The sequence below is a fragment of the Nycticebus coucang genome, chromosome 9, assembly GCF_027406575.1.
Source record: "Nycticebus coucang isolate mNycCou1 chromosome 9, mNycCou1.pri, whole genome shotgun sequence".
Classification (NCBI taxonomy): Eukaryota; Metazoa; Chordata; class Mammalia; order Primates; family Lorisidae; genus Nycticebus; species Nycticebus coucang.
Genome location: NC_069788.1, coordinates 31,437,422 through 31,449,677, shown reverse-complemented (window position 1 = coordinate 31,449,677; position 12,256 = coordinate 31,437,422). Strand labels below are relative to the sequence as shown.

Genomic DNA, 12,256 nt, shown 5'->3' with positions numbered 1-12,256 from the left:
ACCCTTTTGACAGCAACGAATTTAAAAATAGATGTGCATATTTCATATAAAATTAAGTGCTGAATTTCTGTTTCTAAGAAAATGGATGATGCATGTAATGTCTTGTACAAAAAAGGGTCAACACTTTCCATCCTGTGTGGACAGCGTATTATTGCTGGTCTTGTGAAACCCAGAAGTCACTAATTTGTTGAGTAAGAATCAGCATCTACTTCAGAAGTCAGGAGCTCTCTTAAGAGAGAGATTGTATTGTAAGATGCCTGTAATGGATGTGCAGCTGCAACGGGTAACTTCTCATTTAAATCATGTGAATGACCTACTAAATTAATTTTGCTTATTCTTATTTAGAAATTTTGTGTGTATATGGAAAAAGTGCAACAGTAACCATTAACATGTCACCTAATTAGCAGACAAATATCTTCACAAACAGAGCAACATTTTTCTTTCTTTTTTAAAATACAAATGCTTCATGAATTGTGTCTTGTCCTTGTGCAGGGGCCACGCTAATCTTCTCTGTATACAATTCTAGTACATGTGCCATAAGACCAGCACCGTGTTATCATTTCTGTATTAGTCCTCATGTGCTTCATTAGTTGATTTTTATACTGTTTCAGAATTGCTAAGTTAAATATCTCAAGTAAAATAACTGACATAATAAATGCTGTTATAAACTTAAAGTTCAATATTGGTTTTTCTCAGTAGCCATATAAATACTAACTTTGTGGTGGGATAACTCTGTGATCAAAATAATGTTCTAAGTAAAAAAAAAAAAAAAAAAAAGAATCCCAGGGAGTAGAAATGTACATTGTGGTGCATATATAACTCATAATTGTATTAAAGCAAAATGCAATAGTCTACCAATAAAAATAAAGTGAAACAATAACAATTCTAAAAGAAAACGCAGGAAGCTCTGCTAGACCTTGGACTTGACAAAGAATTTATGACTAATATTCCAAAGGCCACTGCAGCAGCAACAAAAATAAATAATTAGGATGCAATTAAATTTAAAAGCTTTTGTCCAGTGAAGGAAATAATCAACAAAGTAAATGGAAAATCTATAGAATGAAGATAATGTTCAGAAAGTAGGCTGAAAACGAACAAAAAATTGCATGAAAATTAGCTGACAAAGAGCTAATATCAGAACCTACAAAGAAATCAAAATAGCAAGAAAAAAACAAACTGGGCAAAAAACATGAACAGTTTTTCAAAGGAAGATAAACAAATGGCAAAAAAACTTATGAAAGAATGCTCAACGTTGCTAATCACCAGGTAAGTTAAAACCACACTGAGATGCTGCCCCCTGTCAGAAGGGCCAGTATTTAAAAAGTCACAAACACTGGGTGTTGGCACAGATTCAGACAGAACGGACTGCTCACAGGGGTGTTCAATCTGTGGCTGCAGGCTGCGTGTGGATTGTATGTGGGTTTTTTTGCTTATCTGTGATGGTAGATATGTCAAAAATTATGCAGGAACATTTTTTGGTTTTGCTCCGCTTTCTTTACTGTTTGTGTTTCAAATATCTGGTTCCAAACAACTCTTATTCCTCTAATGTGATATAGAAAACCAAATGGCTGGATACATCCCTGCAGGACAGCAAGTTAGTACAATCTCCATGGAAAACAATATGGAGATTTATCAAATAAATGAACGCAGAACTACCCTTATATCCAGTAATCCCACTCTGGATATCTACCCAAAGGAAAAGAGGTAATTTTATTAAACAATCAAAAACATCTGCACTAGAATGTTTATCACAGCTTAGTTAAGAATTGAAAAGATGTAGAACCAACTCGGGGCCCATTAACTCGTGGGAGGATAAAGAAAATGTGAAAAAATATATAGATAGACAGACGACAGAAAGACACACACACACAATGGAGTATTCCTCAGCCATAAAAGGAATGAAATAATGTCTTTTGTAGCAACTTGAATGGAAATAGAGAGTATTATTCTAAAGGAAGTATCTCAGGAATGGAAAAATAAGCACTAAAGTTCTCACTGTGAATGGTGGATACACGTGGGCATAAAGAGATGTAAGGGGCACTGGGAACCAGTAAGGGGAAGAGGTGGGATAAGTGTGCGGAAAAGCTTACCTATCGGGTACAATGGACATTATTTTTGTGATAAGAACACTAAAAGCCCTGACTTAATCATTACACAGTTATTCATGCAAGAGAAACATTTGTATTCCCTTAATATTTGAAATAAAGTTATAAAGTTTTTAAAAAGTTGTTAAAATGTATAAATATGCTAAGTACACACATAATTAACTGCAAAGCTGTTTTGCAAAGACTAGGCTGAAAACAAACAAAAAATTGCATGAAAATTCTTTTTTTCTGCCCTTCAATAAGAAAAGTTGAAAAATGCATGAGCTTTTAAAGTGCTACTTTCAGGGCCAGGCACCATGGCACGCCTGTAATCCTAACACTCTGGGAGCCCAAAGTCGGTGGATCGCTTGAGCTCACAGGTTCGAGACCAACCTGAGCAAGAGTCAGATCTTGTCTTCAAAAATAGCCAGGCATTGTGGTGGGTACCTGTAGTCCCAGCTACTCAGGAGGCTGAGGCAAAAGAATTGCTTGAGCCCAAGAGTTTGAGGTTGCTGTGAGTTATGATGCCATGGCACTCTACCCAGGGTGACAAAGTGAGACTCTGTCTCAAAAAAAATAATAATAATAAAAATAGAAAAGTTTTAAATTTTCCTACATGAGTTAATATAACTTTTTGTGCTTTAGTCAAAATCAGTTGTAAAACTTTAATCAAAATATTAAATGAAATTTATGGGAAATGGAAATTATTTAAAAAATACTTACAAACTGAAAGACATTCAAATTTAACCCTACTAAAGCAAAGTTAAATTGAACAAAATAGGCAATGCAACCTCAACTGATATACTAAATTTAATTTTGAAATTCTATGATTATTCTTTGAAGCACCTTGAAATATGGGAACAATTATTTGTCAGAGTTTTTATTTTTAATAGGCTACATTTGTATTCTTAATTGAATGAAATTGAAACAGTCTAAAATGTTGCAATGTCCTAATTTGGCAAAAGTCTCAAAAGAGTCAACAGCAAACTTATTCAGTGAGTTTCTTTCTTTGAAATGAAGCAGAAATAGATGGTATTTACATGACATTGGGAGTCTAAACATGTATGTGGCTGGGAAAAAGTTGTTGGGCTTTCCCATCTTACAAGTGAGTTGATGAATGTGTGGGGGAAAGAGGTTTCAAACATTGATAATTTGTTAATAACATTTGTCACTCTTCTTTCTTTCTTTCCATCTTCCTTCTTTCCTTTTTTAAATTCTAAACCTTTACTTATTTGACATACACAAAGCTGTACATAATTAATGTATACAACTTGATGGCTTTGGAGATAAACATATATTTGTGAAATCATAACCACAGTCCATACAGTCTATACTGTAAACCTATCTATTACCTCCAGAAGGAATCTCCCGCCCTCTTTATTATTATTATTAGTTTGTGATAAGAACAAATGTATAAGTTCTACTTTTTTAGCAAGTTTTAAAATGTACAATACAGTATTTTTAAATACGGGGTAGCTATAAAGTTTGAATTTAAAATTGCACGTGAACTCGATGGCCACCCTCTGTAGACCTCATGCTGTGCAGATCTCTAGGACTTGTTTATCTTGCACAACAGAATTTTTTTTTCATTTTGACCAACGCCTCTCCATTTTCCCCTTCTCCTATCCCCTGTTTCGACAGCTTTGACCATTAAGATTTGTCACATAAGTGGTCTCATGTTGTATTTGTCCTTTTTGTCTGGCTTATTTCACTTCAAATAATGTCCACCGGTTTCATCCATGTTGTTGTAAATAGCAAGAGTTATTTTTTTTTAAGTCTACATAAAATTCCATTGTATTTATATACTACATTTTTTAAATCTTCTCTTCTATTGATGGCAACTGAGGTTACATATATGTCTTGGCTATTGTGAATGATGAACATGGGAGCACAGATGTCTCCTTGAGAACCTAATTTCAATTTCTTTGAAATATACCTAGAAGTAGGATTTATGGATATATGAGAGTTGTACTTTTAGTTTTTTGAGAAACTACCATACTGTTTTCCATAGCAGTTGTACCAATTTACGTTCACACAAACAGTATACAAGGGCTCATTCTTCTCCATATCTTCACTAAATTTGCCAATTTTTTAATAATAGTCATCTTAACAAGTATGATGTGGCCTCATAGTTTAATGGTTTTTAATTTGCATTTCCCTGATGGTTACTGATGTTGGGCACCTTTTCATAGATCTCTTATTGGGGAACACTTTTTATGCAAAGAACTTTTCCATCCCTTTTATAGATCCTCTCCATAAAGTCTGGGGCATAAAAAGCACATCACACTTTATAATCAGTGTATCAACTCACATACAAACACACACATATGCATACAGAGACAATAGAAAATTTAGAATTGCAAGGAAATGGAAGAACTTGAAAATGAACAATTAGTCCTCAAACAAGTGTCCTTTCAGTTGGAGGGACTCCATGCCAGTTAGACTTTATAAACTAACGCGATAGATAGTCATGTGTAATTTGAGACACTCTAAGATCTTTTCCAAACTTATCCTTTATCCCTTATGCTCTCCATATCTCATATTTCCAAATTAACCTTTCTTTTGTTAGGGAATAAACATTCTGACTATAATGTAATCTCATGTAAGTCTTTCTATCGAAAGAATCTAAGGCTAAACTCTGGGACAAAGATTCTGAGAAGAACATTTCTCAGGCTCTCAAGAGCCTGTCACCCAGGGAAGAGCACAGATAATTAAAAATATCTCTGAGTTGCTAATAATACTTGCCACATAGACCTTTACATAATCTTTTGAAAATCACATAGAATGCCATATATTATTCATGGACACATCCATTTTTAAGAAAACCCTCATTATGGAATGGCAAGGTAAGACCCAACTTCAAGAGTTTAACTATCTCAGAAGAAAGTGGGCATCAACTTTCTAATATTTTTATAATTCTTTAAAAATCCTAAACCTGAAGCAGATACATGAAAATAATATTTGTGTAACTTCAACCATGAATTCATGGCACTTATATATTTCTAGTTTTTATAATTTTGAAATCTTTAAAAATTATTTTGATTTATTTATCAGAAAAGTAGCAGCACAATGGATATTGGATGGGAACCAAGAAAAAAAAATGTACCTTCTTGAAAGAGTTTCTAGGTTTACTCCTAAAGATGCTTGGAGGACATCTTAAATCTAAATTATAACTTTAGATGATTGTGCCAAATATCTTTGACATGAGAAAGTGGACCCCCAAAACTGCAGTCCAGTCTGCAGGCCAAGGGAGTTTTATGCTTGAAGCAGGATTCAAGCACAAGTCTTATGGTGTAAATAAGAGAACAATTAATTAAACACACAAGCAGCAGGCGGGTTACTCCCAGTTGAGCAGCCCCTGCACTTGGCTGGTAAACTCTGTTTTGGGCTGTGTCTTGATTAAATGCTAAATAAGGGTGGATTATGCACGGAATTTCTGGGAAAGAGGCAGAGAATTCCATGAATGGGATACCTCCTCTTCTCATACCATTCAAGGTAACTTCCAGGGCTTGTCTAGGTGATTGTAAACTGTCATGGTGCTGGTGTGAGTTTCTCTTAGCATACTAACACGTGGGCCAGTAGAAAAGTTTTGTTTTTTTTTTTTTATTAAATCATAGCTGTGTACATTGATATGATCATGGGGCATCATTCGCTAGCTTCACAGACCGTTTGACACACTTTCATCACACTGGTTAACATAGCCTTCCTGGCATTCTCTCAGTTACTGTGCCAAGACACTTACATTCCACATTTACCAAGTTTCACGTATACCCTTTTAAGATGCACCGCTGGTGTAATCCCACCAATCCCCTTCCCTCTGCCCACCTCCCCCCTCCCTCCCCTCCCTTTCCCCCTTCCTCCTATTCTTAGGTTGTAACTGGGTTATAGCTTTCATGTGAAAACCCTAAATTAGTTTCATAGTAGGGCTGAGTACATTGGGTACTTTTTCTTCCATTCTTGAGATACTTTGCTAAGAAGAATATGTTCCAGCTCCATCCATGTAAACATGAAAGAGGTAAAGTCTCCATCTTTCTTTAAGGCTGCATAATTTTCCATGGTGTACATATACCACAATTTATTAATCCGTTCATGGATCGATGGGCACTTGGGCTTTCTGAAGAAGACAGGCGCGTGGCCTTCAGACATATGAAAAAATGCTCATCATCTTTAATCATCAGAGAAATGCAAATCAAAACTACTTTGAGATATCATCTAACTCCAGTGAGACTAGCTGATATCACAAAATCCCAAGACCAGAGATGTTGGCGCGGATGTGGAGAAAAGGGAACACTTTTGCACGGCTGGTGGGAATGCAAATTAATGCATTCCTTTTGGAAAGAGATATGGAGAACACTTAGAGATCTAAAAAGAGATCTGCCATTCAATCCTGTAATCCCTCTACTGGGCATATACCCAGAAGACCAAAAAATCACATCATAACAAAGATATTTGTACCAGAATGTTTATTGCAGCTCAATTCATAATTGCTAAGTCATGGAATGGGAAAGTTTTGAAACAGACTGTGTTATGGTCCATCATTTCACTTCCAAGAAACCCAGCAGCATCTTTGTGAGTCACCGTGCAAGTTTCAACATGCTGGGCTTGTCTGTGTTGCTAGGAGGGCTTCCTTGGTCTCCATCCATGGGCATTTTATGTTTCTTGATTTTTGTCTATCTTGAAACTTTTGTAATGACCCACATGCATTCTAAGCAGGGTATAATGAGCAAGAAGGGGAAGCAGAGGTGGATTTCATTGCCGCCTTGGTTCTAACTGGTCCAGTTTCATCACTCATCCTGTTTTTGTCAGAGACCTTGGTTTGAGTCTTACAACTTCTAAATAAACAGGGCCAGTCAGTTACCTCCTCATCTTCAGTAAATTAAATAACCGGCTTCTTCATGAAAAGGTTTATGGTGCTTCAGTACAACACAAGTGAGTTTATTTTTATCATTTCAAGGATTAAACATTTTGCAAATTCTTTATATACATTATGACATATGGCCCTCATAACAACATTATAAGATAAAGAGAATGGTTGTTATAATTCCATGTTAAAGACTCGAATCAAGCTCTGTCCTCCCTGGTCACTCTGTGACACATTATTACACAGCTAAACGGTGACACGGTGAGCATTATGTTTCAGGTTTTCTCAGCTCAAGCATTTGACACTTTTTCTGCTACACCATTTGTCCCCTTCCCTGGATATCTTTTAATGCTGTGAGTTTTTCTTATCAAGTTCTTTTTTTTTAACCAAGAATATTTTAGTTGTCTGTTTTTATTATAATAAAATATTCCCAACTTAACAGAAAAAAAATGAAAGCCCTTCTGTGAGTCCTGATAAGTCCAAAGTCCTATGATCACTGCTGTTCTACAATCTCCTATTATGCCAAATATACGGACTAGCATGCATGGATTTGTAGGCAAATCGCAATGTTATGTAACTTTATTGTTTTCAATAAAAGAGATAGTTAAACACATAATGGATTGTGATTTAATTTTTATAATATTGTAAATATCATCACACTCACAAATTTAAACTTCAGAAAAAAATTTCAGACGTTTGTATGTATTTTGGGGTTAGAAAGTATGGTCACATGACTTCTTAGAATTGAAGACAAATATTAATAATAACATAAATACCTACTGAGTCAGAAACTTATAAAGGTCAATTTGTTATTACATTTTTCATATCTTTTTTCTTTAAAAGGGCCAGTACATTTTTTAGAAATTTATCTTAACTTTGTTTTCTACCTTTGTGTCTGTCGTTTCTTAAATAAGACTCATCTCTGAAGTAATTATGTGATGAGGTCAAAGTTTTCCATTTTCGGTTATTCACACTCTGTCTCCCCCTAAGACGCCTACAGGCACTTCTACCTCCATCATTTTATAAGTTGCCCAGTTTCCTTTACTTTCTCTAACTGAGGTGACTTTAATATAGCTCTTGATTTTTACCTGTTTTATGAGACAAGTAATGGGAAAACATTCCAGGAGGAAAAAGAGACGAAACAAGGCAGATTAACTTTGAACAGATTAGCACATCAAAGTTAATCTGCCTTGTCTGTCTATCTTACAAGGGTATATGTGAAACTTAGTAAATGTGGAATGTAAATGTCTTAACATAATGACTAAGAAAGTGCCAGGAATGCTATGTTGACCAGTGTGATGAAAATGTGTCAAACGGTCTATGAGACTAGTGTATGGTGCCCCATTATTGCATTAATGTACACAGCTATGATTTAATAAAAAATAAATGAATTAAAAAAAAAAAAACAGGGGCGGTGCCTGTGGCTCAGTGAGTAGGGCGCCAGCCCCATATGCCAAGGGTGGCGGGTTCAAACCCAGCCCCTGCCAAACTGCAACCAAAAAATAGCCGGGCGTTGTGGCGGGCGCCTGTAGTCCCAGCTGCTCGGGAGGCTGAGGCAAGAGAATCGCGTAAGCCCAAGAGTTAAGAGGTTGCTGTGAGCCATGTGACGCCACAGCACTCTACCCGAGGGCGGTACAGTGAGACTCTGTCTCTACAAAAAAAAAAAAAAAAAAGTGATTTGATAGCTGGCAGGCGCCTGTGGTTCCAGCTACTCGGGAGGCTGAGGCAAGAGAATCAATCACCTAAGCCCAAGAGCTGGAGGTTGCTGTGAACTGTGACACCACGGCACTCTACCAAGGGCAACAAAGTGAGACTCTGTCTCTAAAAAAAAGTGATTTGAATGAAGACAAATGGGGTTTCTTTCAACATTTACGTTCTATTATTATTATTTTTATTTGAGACAGAGCCTCAAGCTGTTGCCCCCGGTAGAGTGCTGTGACATCACAGCTCACAGCAACCTCCAACTCCTGGGCTCAAGCGATTTACTGCCTCCGCTTCCCAAGTAGCTAGGACTACAGGTGCCCGCCACAATGCCTGGCTATTTTTCTGGTTGCAGCCGTGGTTGTTTGGCCGGCCCCGGGCTGGATTCAAACTTGCCAGCTCAGGTGTATGTATGTGGCTGGCGCCTTAGCCACTTGAGCCACAGGCGCCGAGCTGACTTAAGTTCTATTATTACACAGGATAATGGTCTTATGGACAGTATTTGGAATTAAAATTCATAGGTAGGTGGTCAAAGCTCAGTGACATCCCCGCGTATGGAGAAACAAGGAAGAGGCTTGCTGTAGAGAAAAGCATTAAATGGACAGTGGAGAGAAGAGTAAGCTGAAAAGGACCGTATGGCCTGTCCCTTCAATAGCTGGGTGAGAATTGACTTTATGGAGGCACTGTGCTAGGTGACTGGGAAACATTAAGCTTAGCAGTTACCAATTCATGCCTTCTGTGAGCTTCAGGCCACAGGGAAACAGATATAATAAAATGAGATAAAATAAATAAACACACCCACATAGCAAATGCATAATTACTTGCAATTCTGCTGAGGATCTGGAAAGCAAATACACTTGGACTGAAGAAATATAACAGGAGGAAATACTTTGGAGTTAGAGTAGTTGGAAAAGGGAAAGCTCTCTTCGAAGGGCTCTATTTTTTTTAAATTAAGTCATAGCTGTGTGCATTAATGCAACCAGGGGCTCTTTATCTATGGAGGCACTTCTCAGAGACAAGCAAAAAGTGTGAGTCCCCTGATATCACTCCAGACTCTGGTTTAATTCCTTTACATCTTCTGAGAGATGTTGCTGTGTCCTACTAATTAACACCCGCTTTAGTCTAAACTAGAAGAAACAGTTTTCTGTTACTTGTAAGATCAAAAGTTGGGCTGATGCTGAGATGAGTCTGTGTGTGATATGAATATAAACATGCTTTGTTTGGGGCCTGATCTTCTGGAGATTGATACTCTAGCAGTCAACATATCGATACATTTAAAATATACTGAATATGTCTACATTTCTGAACGGCCTTTATCTAAAGTATGGACTTTATAATCAGTCACAAACGTGCAGAATTCTGAGAGACAGAAAACACTTTAAGGAAATTGTTTCAATTTAAAGACAAGAAAACAGAAAAGGAAAAAGGAGATCCAAGGATAAGGCAATACTGTAGAACTAATTTTCAGTATAACCAGGAAGAAATACGGAAGTACAATTGCCATTTTAGTGCTTTCTTCAAAAGAACTAAGCCAGTCATTCTCTGAAGCCTGGTAGGCCTCCCTATGACACTGATGACTCCTTGATCACATCCCAACATTTCAGAAACAGGGACAAGTCATGAGCAAATAAACACCTACTACAACACAGACCATTGTGGTAAAATGAGGATGCTGCAGTAAGAGCAGAGTTGATTCCTCACAACAATGCTGGGATCGAATAATGTTATCTTGATTTCATTTTTCCCCTTAGACATTAGTCAAACTTGAATAAGATCATTAGGACTGAGAACGCCAGTGATGATTATGACCAACTTTATAATTGGGCTAAGCAGCAGTGTATTCAGGGGCACCACTTTGTACCTAAAGTACATCATGGATGTCCCCAGGGCCAAATGATGTCATCAGACTGATAACATCATTCTTTGGCAGTAGGAGCTGAAGGACATTGAGATCACTGCAGCCAGGGCCAGTGCCGAGACCTAGACCCACTACTTCCCCATCTCTTTCAAATTCTTTTGAAATTACAACATCAGAGAATTGCAAGCTCATGTGAAATGGTTACATGTTGAGTTTATAGAGTATGAAGATTTAATAAATTCATCATTACTGCAGAAAGATATGCCCAATACACTAATGTGCAAATATTTAATAGAACATGAAGATCTAACAGCATGTACACTGTTGAAAAAAATAAAGCATATTCAAACCAGACAATTAATTTGAACATAATGTTGTTTATAATGAATAAAAATTCTCACTGAAAAAAAAATTTATTTGAATAGCTAAAGGCTGACTTGACTGGCAGATAAGTTTCTCAATAAATAAGTTTCCATAGGAGCCTGAGCAGATTCTTAACTCAGGGCAATTTTATTTTTCTATCTGAAGATTTATGTTTGTGTATATTATTTCTTAACCTGCAAGGAGAAAGAGTTTTTAAGTTTGGTAGTGACCACACAGGGTCAAGTAAGCAATAAAGGCCAAAAGGCCAAAAGCTAATAAAGGAAGAAGAAGGACTTGTTTTCTCAGGGCATAAAACCACTTCTCTTCTCAGCTCGGTGTGGATTAGGCACTCACTTTAGAATATTTAAACTTTGGTCCTAGATCAATGCTCTCTAAATTGAAGACTTCACTTCCTAATCCCAGAGCTTCATAGTTGATGATAATTGAATACACTCTTCCTATCGCTTACTTGACCCTGTGTGGTCACTACCAAACTTAAAAACTCTTTCTCCTTGCAGATTAAGAAATAATATACATAAACATAAATCTTCAGATAGAAAAATAAAATCTAATATCCTTTATACAGTCCATCTTTAGGCTTCTTAAGGAGAATACATGTAAATATTTTTAAGATTTTCATACATTTGCAAAATGGTCTTTTAAGTTTCATTTCCGAATAATTAAAATGTTCTAAAATTAAAAATAATACTTATTTAATGTATGTCATTTAAGCATTCTGAAACCATTTACCCCTTTCCTTATATTTTTTTCTGACAATGTCAAAATACTTTCTTTTCCATTAGCTGTTCTAAGGATTCTGAATCATAATAAATGAAAAAAACAGAATTATTTGTGTGTAAAATTTCTTCTTGAATAGCATCAGTTAAAAAAAAAACACACGCACACACCATGCATATACCTTCCAATAGACATCTTATTACAATATTTCTGAGTTCTTATTATACTTTGAAATTAAATTAATTGAAAGTATTCAACACATGGGGGTCCATTCATTTTAAAAACCAATCTATTTTTAAGTTATTATAAACCAACACACATGTATTTAAGTGTCATTTCCTTAGACTTAAAATAATTCTTTGCTTTTAGAAGTAATAACTATATTTCTATCTACCTTTGTACAGAAAGGGTTCATTCTACACACACACATACATGTATATATATTTACACACACATATGGAGGCATATCTATGAATACATAAATGTATATGACTAGAAATCAAAGTATATATTTTTGTTCCTATTATCTTTCTCTCTCTCATACTTAAAACTTAAATAGTTTGAAATTTTTTTGCTCGTGATATGTTCTTCTTGGATTATAACAGAAGAAAAGGCTCCTATGAAAAGAATAACAAGAATTGTTCATTTCAA

The 12,256-nt window shown here is 36.1% G+C and overlaps 1 pseudogene; it reads right to left on the bottom strand.

The window, feature by feature from the left end:
* Window positions 1–448: 448 nt before the first annotated feature.
* Window positions 449–549, bottom strand: LOC128595111 (uncharacterized; annotated as a pseudogene).
* Between the last annotated feature and the right edge of the window lie 11,707 nt (window positions 550–12,256).